The sequence below is a fragment of the Mustela erminea genome, chromosome 6, assembly GCF_009829155.1.
Source record: "Mustela erminea isolate mMusErm1 chromosome 6, mMusErm1.Pri, whole genome shotgun sequence".
Lineage (NCBI taxonomy): Eukaryota > Metazoa > Chordata > Mammalia > Carnivora > Mustelidae > Mustela > Mustela erminea.
The window spans coordinates 26,517,108-26,533,306 of NC_045619.1; the positions used below are offsets into that span (position 1 = coordinate 26,517,108).

Sequence of the window (16,199 nt, forward strand, 5' to 3'; positions counted from 1 at the left end):
GAATTGGGGAAAAAAATCTTATTCCACAAAGAATATACAATTGGTTAATAACATGAGAAAATATTCTATCTCAGTAGCAATATAAAAATGCAAATTAAAACTGAAATTTTCCATCTACTAAATAAGCAAGCTAGTGCTCTCATATATTCCTCTTGGGAATATAAACTAGTCCCATTTCCTGGAAAACAATTTCACAGTGCATGTCAAGAGACTTTTAAATTTTCATACATTTTGACTAAGTAATTCCTCTCCTAACTATCTGTCTTTAGGAAAAAAATCTACACATTCATCAAAATGGGAATCCTAAATTTGATACATCCATACAGCGACAGTAAAACTCCAGGAGAACATCGTCTCTGCCTCCCCCAGGCCTGCCACACAGCAGGGATTCAACAAATGTTAGTTAAATGACTCTGAAATTCTATGTGACAGTTAAGAAAAGACTGAATTCAAATTATTAAATGGAAAGGTTCCCTAGACATATGTTAAGTATACAGGATATACAGGGTGATCCATTGATGTAAAACTAAAACCATCACCCAAACAAATAAAAAACATATTCTGTCTGTGTCTCTGTTTCTCTGTCCATGTGCGTGCATGTGTGTATGTGAATGAATATTTATAAATATGTATACAAATACATGGAAGGTATATACACCAAGCCAATAAAAAGGATTATGTCTAGAAGGAGATGTGGATGCCCTATGAAGGGGGCTTTGTGTTGTCTGAGTGGTTTTGGATTCTCAGATGAATTGCCTACTTTAAAAAAGAAAGTTTCCTAAAGGATATGTGTAAAGATGTTAATGATAGCATCATTCATTACAATAATAAGCTGAAAATAACCCCTTAGGAGAATGGTTAGATACGTGTTAGCTATAGAATATCATGTAGGCATAAAAACTGATGCTTTCTGAGGAAGAATTGACAGGAAATGACATGGTACATTGTCAAGTAAAAACAACAGCACCACCAATAACAAAGATTCCACACAAAAAATACAGGCTCATCTTACAGGGAACACCAAAGAAAGTTGTTCAAGCTGAAAATAGAGAATAATTTGGTCCCAAAACACAAAGAGAAGCAGGTAAAGTAATTATGCAGGTAATTATAAGAGAAAGGATAAATGTATATTTCTTATTTTATTTTTTTTAAGTTTGTTGTTTTATTTTGTTTTAAGTAGGCTCCATGCCCAACATGGGGATTGAACTCAGGACCCTGAGATCAAGAGTCATATGCTCTTCTGATTGAGCTAGCCAGGCAACCGTCTTCTCTGAACTTATTTGAAAAGCAATTGTATAAAACTATATATACATATACATTCTATATATCTATATATATAGAAACATAACATATTGGATAACAACAGCACAGAGGAGCTAAATGGGAACAAAGCTGTACTGGAGTAAAGATAGTAACCCACATCTGTGAAGAGATGAAGAGAACCAGAAAGGATAAATAAGAAGGTTAACATAATAAACTCTATAAATACATAGTTGTGGTATAAACATATTCTACATAATATGTATATGTATATATTACATATTTAAATAGTATCTTATATGGTACAAACTCAACAATACATTATCATTGTTATTTTATAAAATTTTATGGGTTTGTTTTTTAAATTAAAAAAAAATTATTTAGGGGCACCTGGGTGGCTCAGTGGGTTAAAGCCTCTGCCTTCAGCTCAGGTCATGATCCCAGGGTTCTGGGATTGAGCCCCGCATCGGGCTCTTTGCTCAGGAGCCTGCTTCCCGCCCCCCGCCCCCGCCTGCCTCTCTGCCTACTTGTGATCTCTCTCTAAATAAATAAAACTTAAAAAAAAAAGTTGAAAGACACACTTATAAAATATTTGGACATATATGAAGTATATATAAATATATAACACAAAAACAGCACAAGAAAGGGGAAGAAGGGAACAGAGTCATGTAGGAGTACATTTTCTATTTGTCACTATAATTAAGTGACAATCTTGAGTCTATTCCGATAAGCTAAAGTATATATAGTTAGACCTAGAGCAAAAACTAAGAAAATAAGTCAAAAAATGTAGTGAGAAAAACCATTAGAGGAATTAAAATGCTATACTAGAAAATAATCACTCAATGTAAAAGAAAGCAGTAAAGGAAACTAAAGGAACAAGTAAGACATGAGTCAGGAAAGAAAAAGGAAAATGGCAGACATAAATCCAACTATTTCAATAATCACAGTAAATGTGAATAGATTGAACAATCCAATCAAAAGGAAAAAATTGTCAGACTGAATAAAAAAAAAACAAGATCCAAATACATGCTGTCTACAAGAGACACACATTAGATTCAAAGATACAAAGAGGCTGAAAGTAAAAGGATAGAAAAAGATCTATCATACAAATGACAACCATAAGAAAGCTGGAGTGGGTAATATCAGGCACCAATACCAGTCAAAATTAATAAATAATACCAGATTTCAAAGCCAAAAACAATGTTATTACCAAAAAAGATGGATGTATTATAGCAATTACAGAGTCAATTCACCAGGAAGTTATAATAATTATAAACATATCTTTGCACTTAACAACAGAACCAAAAACACACAAAGCAAAAACTGACAAAATTGAAGGAGGAAATAGAAAATTCAACATTAATGTCTGGAGACTTCAGTACCCTTCTTTCAATAATTGACAGAACTAGGCAGAAGATCAACAAGGAAATGGAAGGCTTGAACAGCATTATAAACCAACTATACCTAACATCTATAGAATACATCATTCAGCAATAATAGAATAAATTCTTCTCAGGTGCACTGTGCAACATTCTCCAGGATATATATTAGTCATAATAAATATAAAAAGGATTTAAATCATATAAAATATACTCTCTGACCATCATGGAATAAAAATAGATACCCATAATAGAGAGAATAATAGAATTTTAGTAAATTTGACAAATATGTGGAAGTTGAACAACATATTTCTAAATAACAAGTCAAAGAAGAAATCATAATGGAAGTGAAAAAAAATATTCAGAAGAATGTAATGAATATACCAACATTTATGGGATGCAGCTAAAGCAGTGTTTACAGAGGTATTTATAGCTATAATCACCCATATTGGAAAAGAAGGGAAACCACATCTCAAAGCTACATCCCAAATGTACACATTAAAGACACCAGAAAAAGAAAAACTAAATCCAAGCCAAGTAGAAAGAAGGAAATAACTAAGACCTCATGGTGGAAATTAATGAGATAGAGAATAGAAAAACAATAGAGAAAATCAACAAAACCAGAACTCAGTTCTTTGAGAAAATCAACCACATCAGCCAATATTTATCTAGACCAACCAAGAAAAAAAAGAGAGAAGGCTTAACTTAACTGAAATTAGTAGTGAAAAGAGGGACATTGCTACCAACATTAGAGAAAAAAGACTATAAGGAAATATTATGAACAACTGAATACCAGGAAATTAAGAAAAGACTGTAAGGAAATATTATGAACAACTGAATATCAAGAAATTAGGTAATATAGATGAAATGGACTCATTTCTACAAACACAAACTACAGAACTGACTTGAGAAGAAATAGAAAATCGGAACAGTCCTATAATAAATACAGATATGGAATTTGTGTATTAATCATGTGTTTTTATTTTCTGTATGTCTGATGCCTTGATATCTGGAGCCTTGTGGAACCTATAGAGAGATTGCCTCTTCCAGAGCAGCCAGTTCCTACAGATAATAACCTATTCACCTGTGAGTGCAAACTAATGAATCAAAGCCCATACCCCCACCATCTCTGCTACTGGGCTCTTATACTCTGGGCCACTATTCTATTGTCCTAACTACCCTAAGGGGTACCAGGTGACTAGGAACAACCCCTATTCCCCAGAGCCAACTGAAATTATTCAAATTAGCCAATCCTACACCTGCTTCCACTGACTTCCATGGAAACCATAAAATAAGTTCTTGCCAAAGTGCTCCCCTTGATCCCTTTGTCTCCCAACTGACCCTGTTGTTTCTTCATGTGTGTAAGAACTTGGGAACTATGAGTAACAAACTATCTTTTCAATGGCAATTATCTCTTGATCTACTAGCCTTACCACACTTGAATGATAATAAAACCTATTTTTTAAAACAATTAGTAATTTTAAAACTACCCACATAGAAACCCCATATACAGATGGCTTCTCTGGTGAATTCTACAAATTTTTAAAAAATATTTTATTTATTTCTTTGAAAGAGAGAGAGAGAGAGTGAGTGAGAGAGAGAGCACAAGCATGAGAAAGGGCTGAGGGAGAGGGAGAAGCAGGCTCCCTCAATGTGGGGTTTGTTGATGATGTGGGGTTCAATCCCAAGACCCTGGGATCATGACCTGAGCCAAAGGCAGACACTTAACCTACTGAGCCACCCAGGTGTCCCTGAATTCTACAAATATTTAAAGAAGAATCAACACCAATTCTTCACAAACTCTTCCAAAAAATAGAAAAGGAAGGAATTGTTCCCAACTCATTCTATGAAGCCAGTATGACCCAGAACCCAGAAAAAGATAAAACAACAAAAGAAAACTGCCGACCAATGTCCTTTATGAATAAATACACAAAAAATCCAGAAAAACATTTGACAAAATCCAACACCCTTTCATTAGTTGAAAAAATACTCCATAAACTAAGAATAGAAACTTTCTCTAGCTAACAAAGGGCATCTATGAAAAACCCAGAGCTAACATCATACTTAATGGTGAGAGACTGAATGTTTTCTCCCTAAGACTAGGAATAAGACAAGGATATCCATTCTTACTTGTATTCAACACTGTACTGCAGTGAATTAGGCAATTAGGCAAGAAAATAAAAGCATTCAGATGGGAGTGGAAGAAGTAAAACTATATTTGCAAATTATATAATCTTATATATAGAAAATCCTAAGGAATCCACTAAAAAACTATTAGAACTAAAAAATGAGTTTAGTAAGGTTGTAAGATAGAGTATCAGTATATAAAAACCAATTGTATTTCTATATTCTTGCAATGAGCAACTGAAAATGAAATCAAGAAAATGATTCCAGGGGCACCTGGGTGGTTCAGTTGGTTAAGCATCCACCTTTGGCTCAGGTCATGGTCCTGAAGTCCCAGATTGAGCCCTATGTCCAGTTCCCTGCTCAGTAGGGACTCTGCTTCTCTTCTTCTGCTCTTCCTTGTCACTCATGCTCTCTTTCATTTGCTCACTCTCTCAAAATAAATAAATAAATAAAGTCTTTAAAAAAAGAAAAGAAAATAGGGGCACCTGGGTGGCTCAATTGTTAAGTGCCTGCCTTCCACTCAGGTTATGATCCCAGCGTCCTGGGATTGAACCCACATCAGGCTCCCTGCTCAGTGGGAAGCCTGCTTCTCCCTCTCCACCTCACCGCTTGTGTTCCCTCTCTCGCTGTGTCTCTCTCTGTCAAATAAATAAATGAAATCTTAAAAAAAAAAAGAAAAGAAAGAAAATGATACTATTTATAATATCAAAGGAATAAATACTCATAAATAAATTTAACAAAGGAAGTACAAAGTATTTACCCTATATATATATACTCATGAATAAATTTAACAAAGGAAGTACAAAGTATTAATAAAATACTGCTGAAAGAAATTAAAGAAGACCTAAATAAATGGAAAGACATCCTGTGCTCATTGATCAAAATACAATATTGTTGGATATGGCAATCCTAACCCAACTGATCCACAGATTCAGTGCAGTCTCTTTTGAGATTCTAGCTTACCTCTTTGCAAAAATTGACAAGCTGATCCTAAAATTCATACAGAAATTCAAGGGACCCAGAATAATCAAAACAATCTTGAAATAGAAGAATGAAGGTGGAAAATTCTATTACGAAACAGTACAAATTACAATAAGCAAGGTAGTGTGGTTATTGGCACAAGGACAGATATATAGACCAACAGATTAGAATTGAGAACCTGAAATAAATTCTTACATTTATAGGCAACTGAATTACAATGAGGATGTCCAGACAATTAGATGGAGGAAGAATAATTTCTTCAACAGATGGTACTGGAATAACCAGATATTCACATGAAGAAAGGAGGAGCTCTGTATCACACCATTTACAAAAATTAACTGAGGGGCATGTGGGTGGCTCAGGTCATGATCTCAGGGTCCTGGGATCTAGCTCCGCATGGGGCTCTCTGCTCAGCGGGGAGTCTGTTTCCCCGCCCTCCCTGCCTGCCTCTCTGCCTATTTTTCACCTGTCTCTGTCAAATAAATAAATAAAATCTTTTAAAAAATTAACTGAAAATGGATCAAAAAACTCTTAAATATAAGAACTAGGGGCACCTGGTTGACTCAGTCAGTTGTCTGACTCTTGATTTCGGCCGAGGTTGTGATCTTAGGGTTGTAAGATCCAGACCCACATGAAGCTCCAAGCCCAGTGGGGAGTCTGCTTGAGATTTCTTTGTCCCTCTCCCTCTGCCCATCTTCCCCTGCCCTCTGTACTCTGTCTTTCTAAAATAAATAGATAAATCTTAAAAAAAAAATAGAGCTAAAACTATAAAACCCTTGGAAGAATCTATAGGTGGAAATCATCATTATCTTGGATCAAGCAGTGATTTCTGAGAGGTGACACCAAAAGCACAGCAATAAAAGAAAATACAGATAAACTGGGCTTCATCACAATTTAAAACTTTCGTGCTTCAAAGGACACTATCAGAAAACTGGAAAGACAACTCACAGAATGGGAGGAAATATTTGCAATTTATATATCTAATAAAGAAATTGTATTTGAAATATAAAAAGAATTTGATAACTCAGAAACAAAAAGACAAATAAACCAGTTACATATAGGCCAAGGATCTGAATGGGCATTTTTCCAAATATGATATATACATGGTCAATAAACACAAGAGAAGATGTTCAACTTTATTAACCATCAAAGAAATGCAAATTAAAACCACAATGAGATACCACTTCAAACCTGCCAAGACAGCTATAATCAAAAAGTGTGGGTGGGGATGTGGAGAATTTGGAACCCTGATATATTGCTGATGGGAATGTAAACCGGTATAACCGCTTTGGAAAAGTCTAGAAGTTCCTAAAAAGATTAAACACAGAGTTACCACATGACCCAGAAATTCTACACCTAGGCATACAATCAAGAGAAATGAAATGTACATGTCCACAGGAAAAGGTGGACACAAACGTGTGCACCAGTATTATTCACAACAGCCAAAAAGTGATTACAACTCTAATATTTGTCAACTGGTGAACAGGTAACTAAAATGTGGCATATTCATGCAATGGAATTTTATTCACCCATAAAAAGGAATGAAGTACTATATATCCTCTAACGTGGATAAATCTTGAAAACAGTCTAAGTGAAAGAAGCTAGACACAAAGTGTTGTGGTTCAGATACTGTGTGATTCCGTGTATATGAAATGCCCAGAATAGCCTAATCTAGAGAGGCAAAGCATAGATAAGTGATTGCCTCCAGACACAAGGGAGCCTGATGTCAAGGTAGAGAGACTAAGTGTATAACAGAGGTGCATACAAGGGTGCAGTGGTGGATCAAAAGAGCTAGGGCAATTTGGAGAGGTGGGAAGTCCAGAAACATTAAAAAACAAAAAAATGCTTGAATTGGATGGGCTGTTGAAGTATATGTAGGAGTTTTCCCAGTAGAGGAGGTGGTGAAGGGCATTCTAGGAAGGGAAGGGCATGCTCAGAAGCTCTTATGCATAAAACACTGGGTCTGCTCGGTAACTGTGTGATTGGTTAGGTATGCCTGGATCCCAGAGTATGCTGAAAGTTTTCAGTGGGGGTGGAGGAAAGTCCGCAAGATAAGGCTGGAGAGGCACACCATGCTAAGGAGTTAGGACGTAGCCTCCTCCGCAAAGGTACGTCTGCGTTCAGCAGAGCCCAGTATTACCTTAAGAAGCCTGCAAGGAATCCTGTTGTTAAGACAAAATGGCAGCCATGCAATAAACAAAAAGAGGTTCGTTTTACTTTAAATACTCCTGAGGAAGACTTAAGCAATGATCTCAAGCCGGAAAGAGCCAAGTCTGGCAGAACAGTTTAACAGCCTGGCTAAGCATTTGCTGGAGTGTCTACTCTGGGTGACTCTCATGTCTCTTGTTGCTTTTATCAGGATTTCTTCTTTTAGTTACTGAGCATCCCCTGTTTTCAGGGTTTTTTTTTAAATACTAAAATGGGATTGCTCCACTGGATCCGTGAGTCTCATTACCGAATGATTTCAGACATAGAGTTTTGACGCCGCCAGAGCGGAAGGTAGCAAAACGACTGATCTAGTGGGTGAAAGGGGTTCTTAAGCTTTGTGAAGCTGAATCCTGAACTGAATACTCTTGGCTAAACCTAGGACTTGGTTAAAGGTGAAATAATCCCTTTTTTATTTCAATTATATGAACTAGAAAGCTACAAGTGAAGACACGCTCAGAGAAAGCAGAGATTTGCTATTCTGTGGCTAAGTAAATACAAATTCTTTGTTGGAGTCTTATTTTGCATGTGTGTGTGACACATCCACACACAAAAATAAATAAATAGAAGAACTAGTAAGGATACATGAGTCACTGAGGATGTTTTAAACTATGTGGCTCCCCCAGGAGATGGCCCGAGAGCCAGCGAGTGATTCAGCATGGGAAATAACCAGGAAGAGCAAATGCCAACAGTGAAGGGAGCTGAAAGCAACCTCAGAGGTGGGGAAAAGTAGGACCTCCGCTTGCTATTGAGAATTTTAAAAGGATGATCTCAGGGGATTAGCGAAGGGCTGGGTTCTAACTTGCTTGTTCTAAAGGTAGCTTAGAAGATCCAGTTGGAAAAGAACAGTAAGAAGTGACAGTTGTCACTGTCACTGCAAACTCAAGAAAATTCTTTCCAACAAGAAACCTCTTGCTGGGTCTTGTTTTGGGGTTCTGCCTTTAGCTTGGAATCAGAAACAACTTGACCTACAAAGCTTCTTCTTACTACAGCTTTTCCTCCTCTTGGTTCATGAAATGGTATGCCAGCCTCGTTAAGAAATTCTGGCAATCTCTGCTGCTTGCCACCCAAGTTCATGCCTTGCTCTGGTATTCTCTTGGAGAACAACGTCCTCCAGAGTTGTTTGGGTGATGACTACTTGGAAGGTTATACCCATGTGCCTGGGTAGGATCTCAAATGACCTCTTACATGTGTGTGTACCTGGAGACACAATAAATATGGCGTGGTGCTGTGGAATATCCATGCAGAAGTAAATATCTTAATTGAATTTCAAACTCTGAAGAGCAAAGTCATCATGCCACTTTCAAGCTCTATAGGGCTCCTTTCTAAAGAACTCAGAGTGACTTGAAACAATGACAATAAGAAAAACCTTGCCTAAATTAATCATGCCTCAAACCTCCCACAAGACAGAAAATTGATAGCTATCATTTGTTGAATGCCTATTACATGGCAAGCGGTCTTCTAAGCATGATTAGTTGTACACTTTGGGTGGATTATGTACTCTCCATGAGCTTGAGTTTATCTATAACATGGGTTAAACGGCCTTCCTCAAGAATCACAAATTTGGGGGAAAAAAAATCACAAATTTGGTTGCCCACTGGTAGCTAAGTAAATAGTGGGAGCTGGGTAAATGCACTTGAGCAATTACTTGGTGAGCTGTACCTGGCACTCGGGGTAGCCTACTCACCAGCCATGCCTCCTCTCTCCTGCCAACAGATCCTGCCTTCCCACTTAGAACACCAGGAAGTGCGAGACTTGCTTCCCAGCTCCCTTGCCACGAGGGTACTGGTAATATTACCCAGTCCTGGCCTCATGTGGGGGCGGGGATTGGGAGGAGCTGGGTTAGATTTTATTTATTTATTTGACACACAGAGAGAGAGCACAAGCAGATGGAGTAGGAGAGGGAGAAGCAGATTCCCCACTGAGCAGGGAGCCTGATGTGAGGCTCCATCCCAGGACTCTGGGATCATGATCTGAGCTAAAGGCAGACACTTAACCAACTGAGCCACCCAGGGGCACCAAGATTTTCCTTTACAAGAAAAAGAAACCTGTGGAAGGGCATGTTCTCCTCTTCTGGACGTGTGTGTGTGTGTGTGTGTGTGTGTGTGTGTGTGTGTCTCCAGGTGACAGATGAGACTTTGGAACATTGGTAGAAATGAGGAGAAACATCACAGCGGACATGCTAAAAGGTATCAGAGAGGAAAGGTGGGAAACATCAGTGTGGGTGAGGCAGCAGTCCTGGACAACTTTTTTTGTGCCACGGTGTTAACCTTGAACTTAAACTACCCTAACGTGGGACTTCACTGAGGTTATAAATCCTTACTCGAAATGACTATTAGCTGGTGGTGTGCTACCACATGCATTCCTCCTCTGAGGAAGTGGGCAGCATGTGGCCCCCGTCGGTTGCTGCCAGATAAGGAGTTTTCAAGAAGAGCCAGAAATCCAGATTTTTGTATAAAACTCCAGATTTTTAATTGTTGGCTCAAGTTAAAGAAATATGGGCAAGCCAAACAAAACACATTTAGAAGCCAAGTTCAGCCCACAGGCAGACAATTTGCAACCGTGATCTACCTCAGACAGTTGTAGGAACTAAATTAAATGAGTTTAAAATAAGATCAGTAATAATAGCAAACATTCACATAGCACTTAATACGTCCCAGGCATTATTCTGCTTGCTCTACCCATCTAGTCCACATGTGTAACCAAGTCTTACAACCACCTCATGGGCAGCTATAGTTAGAATTTGCACTTTACAGATAAAGAATGTTGGAAAAAGAGAGGCACCTTGTCTTGCCCTTCAGACCTAGGGGCAGGGACGGTCTTCCCTGGGACCTTCACCATGCCTCACTGGAGTTCCAGGTTCAGGGCTAAGGGATTAGCCCTGCCTACATTTCTGTATGGAGTCCCTTTTATAAATTCTTTTCCGTTATACTCTTTTGAATATGCCATCCATCGCTCGCTGGGACACTGACTGGTACAAATGATGAAGAAGGCAGTTGAATCCTTGCCCTCCTGGGGTATATATTCTGGTAAAGAACTACATATACAAGATAGCCACAGGTGCCATGAAGAAAATAATCAGGTTACATGATTGCACAATGGCCGAAAGAGGCCAATTGAGGGGCTGACATTTGAGCCAAGATGTAAACACCGAGGGGAAGCCAGCAGTCCCAGGGTCTGGGAGACCCCTTTAGGGCAGATGTGCAAATATGAAAGCTTTAGCGCAAGGACAAGCGTGGAGTGCTGGAAGAATGAAAAAAGATCAGGAAGGCTGGAAATTGGTGATGTGGGGGAGAGTGTTGGGAGGATGGTCAGGGAAGCAGAAAGGACCAGTCGGTGCTGGGTGTGCTGAGATTTGAGCTTTAAGGCTGTTAGAAATTCTGGGGGTACTGAGGTGGCTCAGTTGGTTAAGCACCTGCCTTTGGCTCAGGTCACGATCCCAGGGCTCCAGGTTCAAGCCCAGCACCAGGGTCCCTGCTCAGCAGAGAGTCTACTTCCCCCTCTGCTCCCCGCACCCCCATTCTCTTTCTTTCTCTCTCTTTCTCTCTCTCAAATAAGTAAGTAAAATCTTTTTTTAAAAAAGACTGTAAGGAATTCTTGGAGGGTCTTCAGATAGGGGAGTTATTTGAGCTGTTTTTTTTTTTTTTTTTTTTAAAGATTTATTTATTTATTTGACAGAGAGAGATTACAAGTAGGCAGAGAGGCAGGCAGAGAGAGAGAGGAGGAAGCAGGCTCTCTGCTGAGCAAAGAGCCTGATGCGGGACTCGATCCCAGGACCCTGAGATCATGACCTGAGCCGAAGGCAGCGGCTTAACCCACTGAGCCACCCAGGCGCCCTGAGCTGTTTTTTTTATGGCTATAGTCTTCTCCTGTGTGGACTGTGGATTACACACCAGCAAGAGTGGGAAGTTATTGCCACAGTCCAGCCTAGAGTTGCTGGTGCTTGAACGAGAGTGGTGGAAGTCCAAGCGGAGAGACGTGAATGGTTTGGAGAAGATTCTGAAGTATCGTAATACTTCGGTTTTTCCCTCCTAGGCCCCTGGAGGATGGTGAGCCCTCTACGATATTTTTTTTTAATTTGTATTTTCATTTTTGTTATATACCTTAAAATTAATAGGAACATATTCTGGATCATGCGTATGACCCACCTTATAAGAGAATAGTGTCACCACGTAACTTCAGTGGCCTCGTGTCATTTCATTCCTGAGACCTCCACCTTGCCAAATAGCTGCCCACGTTTTCACTGAAAGACAACACACACGCAGAAACGTACACCACCCCCAAGTATACAGCTCCACGAATCTTCACAAACTGAACCTCTCCATGGAACCAGCACACAGTTTAAGAACGAACACAACACTCCAGGAACCTCTCTCCCTCACTCTCCAAGCCCCTCCGGCCCACCCGCCAAGGATAGCCATTGGCACCCTGCCTTCTAACACCATAATTTATTTTTGCGTGCTTTTGAGTTTTATGTGAATGCAGAGAAGAGAGCTACATGAGCCGAGGAAGCCGACCTCTAAAACTCCCATCCTTGTGTGTGGGCAGTGTGGGGGTTCCCACCAGGGACAGACCCTCAGTTTTAGGCCATGCTTCCTGGGCATTGTGCTGAATGAAGATCTGACCTCAGAGACAGAAACCAAATTATCCTCAAGGGGCGAAGCCATCTCATTAGCATATCACAGCCGTGTCGCTGCTTGCCTGGGTCCCCATGAACAGATGTGGCCAGCTCCATCACGTCCCATCAGTAGTGCTGGGTTAGGGAATGTTCATGTGTTGTGGCCCGTGCCTGTTCTGCAACACAGTATTTTCCCACACCTTAGGGAAGTCATGACGTGTTGAGAGTAAAATGGTGATATCTTTTGACTTTTATCCTTGCTTTTCCAGTCTGTACCCCCAGCTGCTTCCCCAGGTCCCAGCCTGAAAGGCGTTTTCATTCATCTAGAAGAAAAACCCCACTGAACCTGCTTCTAGTCCACCAGTCCCCCACCCCAGTGTCAAGACAGGAAAGCAGGCAAAATCCGGTTTTGAGGTATTCTCTTGTTCACTCTAGTAGTCCCGACCCCTCCTGTTACTGCAAGGACCTCCCACTAGTAGTCCCCAGGGTCCCTCACTGGAAGCATATCCACCCCCCAAGCCATCAAAACGCAGCCCTGTCATTTTCCATTCTTTCCCAGTTCCGCCTTCTGTTATGTGATGATGGGTGGCATTGGGTTAATCCGAGGAATGCCCCATGTGGTTCAGTGGAAAGAGCACTGCATTTGGGAGTTAAAAGGCCTGGTTCTAGTTCTAACATTATGTTAGTTAGATTAGCTGGTTGAAAGTGACAGAATTTAACTTAAGCAAAAAATAAACTAAAAAAAAAAAAAACCACACTGTAATTAATGAGTTCCTGCAGGGATCAAGGATCAGACACAGTCATATCGGGATCTACAATGATGTCATTAGGACAGACTCACCCTCTCCATCTCTTAGTACCGCTTTCCTTGGCTCTCCACTCATGGTGACAAGGTGGCTGCCAAAGGTCCTCTCTTCTTAGCAACCCCAATGGATCATACGAACTTCTCTTTTCCAGTATTCTGAAATCAAGTCTCGTCAGCTTTGATTGGCCTCCCAGGAACACAGGTCTTGATGCTCTGATTGGCCAGCCCTAGTCACATGTTCACTCTGGATTTGGGCGTAGAGTCCCACAACACAAAATGCTGGGACTGAGAGTCGCAAGCACTGGTTCTTCAAAGGGACTGAGGCAGGTGAAAGCAACAGATGTCTTTAGCTACTAATTGATCATGAAAGCTTAACAAATCTTTCTACCCCTGGGCCTGGTTTCTCACCTGCAAAATGAGAAGGATGTGGGTTTTATAACCTCTCAGGACCCTTCTACTTCCACCTTCTAGAAATCTCCCGAATTCCTCACGAGAATGCACGGTAGTGTTTTCACCTCTCAGAGGATAACTCCTTAATCCAATTAAAAGGGGGAACAACAGAGACACAGTGGAGCATAGGGTAAGCCTGTTGAGAAGACAAATCCCACTATCGGTGCATGCCTTCTCCATCCACTCTGCAGGAACCCTGCCCAATGACCTTTAAAGAAGCAAGCCAGAGGGATGCCTGGGGGGGCTCAGTCGGTTAAGCATCTGCCTTCAGCTCAGGTCATGATCAAGGTCATGATCAAGAGGGGTGCCTGGGGGGCTAGGGGGGGCTACAATCAAGAGGGGGCACCTGGGGGGGTTCAGTCGGATAAGCATCTGCCTTCACCTCAGGTCATGATCAAGGTTTGGTTCAAGCTCAGGTTCTGGGATCAAGCCCCATGTCAGGCTCCCTGCCCAGCAGAAAAGTCTCTTCTCCCTCTTCCTCTCCCTCTGCTTGTGTGCTCTCTCACTTGCTCGCTTGCTCTCAAATAAATAAAATCTTAAAAAAAAAAGAAGAAGCAGCAGCAGCAAGCCAGAAAGTCTGGTGCCTCCCTGGAGAGGGATGGATGGAATTTGAACTAGCCATTCATTAAAAGATTTAAATCAATCAGCGCTTATTATGCACCTCCTGGATCCCAAGCACTCTACAAGGCTCTGGGAATGAACAGTGAACAAGGTATAAACCCTGTTCTCTAAGACAACACTCTTGAGGTAGGCACACACACATAAACCACTGATTAACAATTTAGAGTGTCAAGGGCTAAGGCAGGATAAGGCTGCTCAGATAAGCTGCACCGAACCACTAGGAGACAGGGTTTAAGGCATGAAGAGATGAGGGGATAGTCGGAGACATGTTCTGAACGGTGGCCATGTGGAGTTTAATGGGGGAAATGGCAAGAGGGGAGGCCAGATCTGATCATGATGGAACTGAAGGACCAAACCAAGAAGACCGAATATTAATCACGGAGGTACTGGGAGCCACTGAAGGATCAGCAAGAGAGCAAGACCACACATCTTCAAAGGATCTGCTAATATTCTGTAGATCTGAGAGAGCTAGGACCGGGGTGCTGTCTTCACGAAGTCTATAATCAGGCCATCTTCTCGGTAAAGGGACTTCATGTGCAATATCTGTCCACTTGCTTTTGTCATTTTTGTGTTGTGTATGTTTGTTCACTCACGCTTTGCTTTTTTCCATGTGGAATGTAGTTTACCCTTCAGAAAAATGCTGGCACCTGAAATGAAGACTTAGAAAGTCCATTCCTGTTCCCAGAATGCTTAGAGATGCTCCCTAGGTGTCTGCTGAAAATTGGACTCTACCCCCCACATCTCACATCTGATTATAGAACAGCTCGAGATGTCTGCAGACCCCAGATAGTGTAAGGATTTTATAATCCATCGGCAGTAAAGGGGCAGATCTGGGACCCTCTGCTGGCTGCTCAAAGCACCTCATTGGACTGCCTCTATAGAAGGGAGAAAGTCCAATTTTCTGTAGAAAATTGCTCTACGCAAAGGGAATCATGGGTCCCTGCATGCCTAGGCTTGAGGGGAGGAGACGATTCCTGATGGCATAAATCCTCAGAGCCTCACATATCTGGAGGAAAAGCAGACATGTCCCGGAACAGCAGGGCTGCCTTGGATGGGAGAGAACCAAGGAAAAGTACTAAAGCATCTGCGAAAATAACGTGTACCTGATCCAACCAAAACCTTGGTCTAGAGAACAAGTGGCTTCCTGATTCTGCCATGAAATCACAAATACATGAAAATACATGAAAAGTGGCTTTTACACAGAATTTGACACTCTCAGTGCACTCTGACAGTCATATCGTAATCATGTGGGCTATCCATGGAGACCTTTGCTACACGTCATGCAAAGGGAGGAATAATTTTTCTTTTTCTTTGTTTTTTAAGATTTTATTTATTTATTTGACAGACAGAGATCACAAGTAGGCAGAGACAGGCAGAGAGGGAGAGGGGGAAGCAGGCTCCCCGCAGAGCAGAGAGCCCGATGCAGGGCTCAATCCCAGGACCCCGAGACCGTGACCCAAGCCGAAGGCAGAGGCTTAACCCACTGAGCCACCCAGACACCCTGAGGAATAATTTTTCTTAAAGACATTCATATTTGGCTTCAAGACTCAGACTTTTTTTTTTTTTTAAGATTTTTATTTATTTATTTGACAGAGATCACAAGTAGGCAGAGAGGCAAGCAGAGAGAGGGAGAAGCAGGCTCCCTGCTGAGCAGAGAGCCCCATGCAGGGCTCGATCCCAGGACTCTGGTATCATGACCCCAGCCGAAGGCAGAGGCTTTCACCCACCCAGGCGCCCCACCACTCAGACTTCT

The 16,199-nt window shown here is 41.1% G+C and overlaps 1 long non-coding RNA gene across 1 annotated transcript; it reads left to right on the forward strand.

Annotated features, from left to right (window-relative positions):
- Nucleotides 1-1,176: 1,176 nt before the first annotated feature.
- LOC116593010 lies at nucleotides 1,177-15,982 on the forward strand. The gene is made up of 3 exons (XR_004286693.1): nucleotides 1,177-1,263; nucleotides 3,173-3,176; nucleotides 15,971-15,982. It is a non-coding gene; the product is annotated as an uncharacterized LOC116593010 (long non-coding RNA).
- Nucleotides 15,983-16,199: the final 217 nt, after the last annotated feature.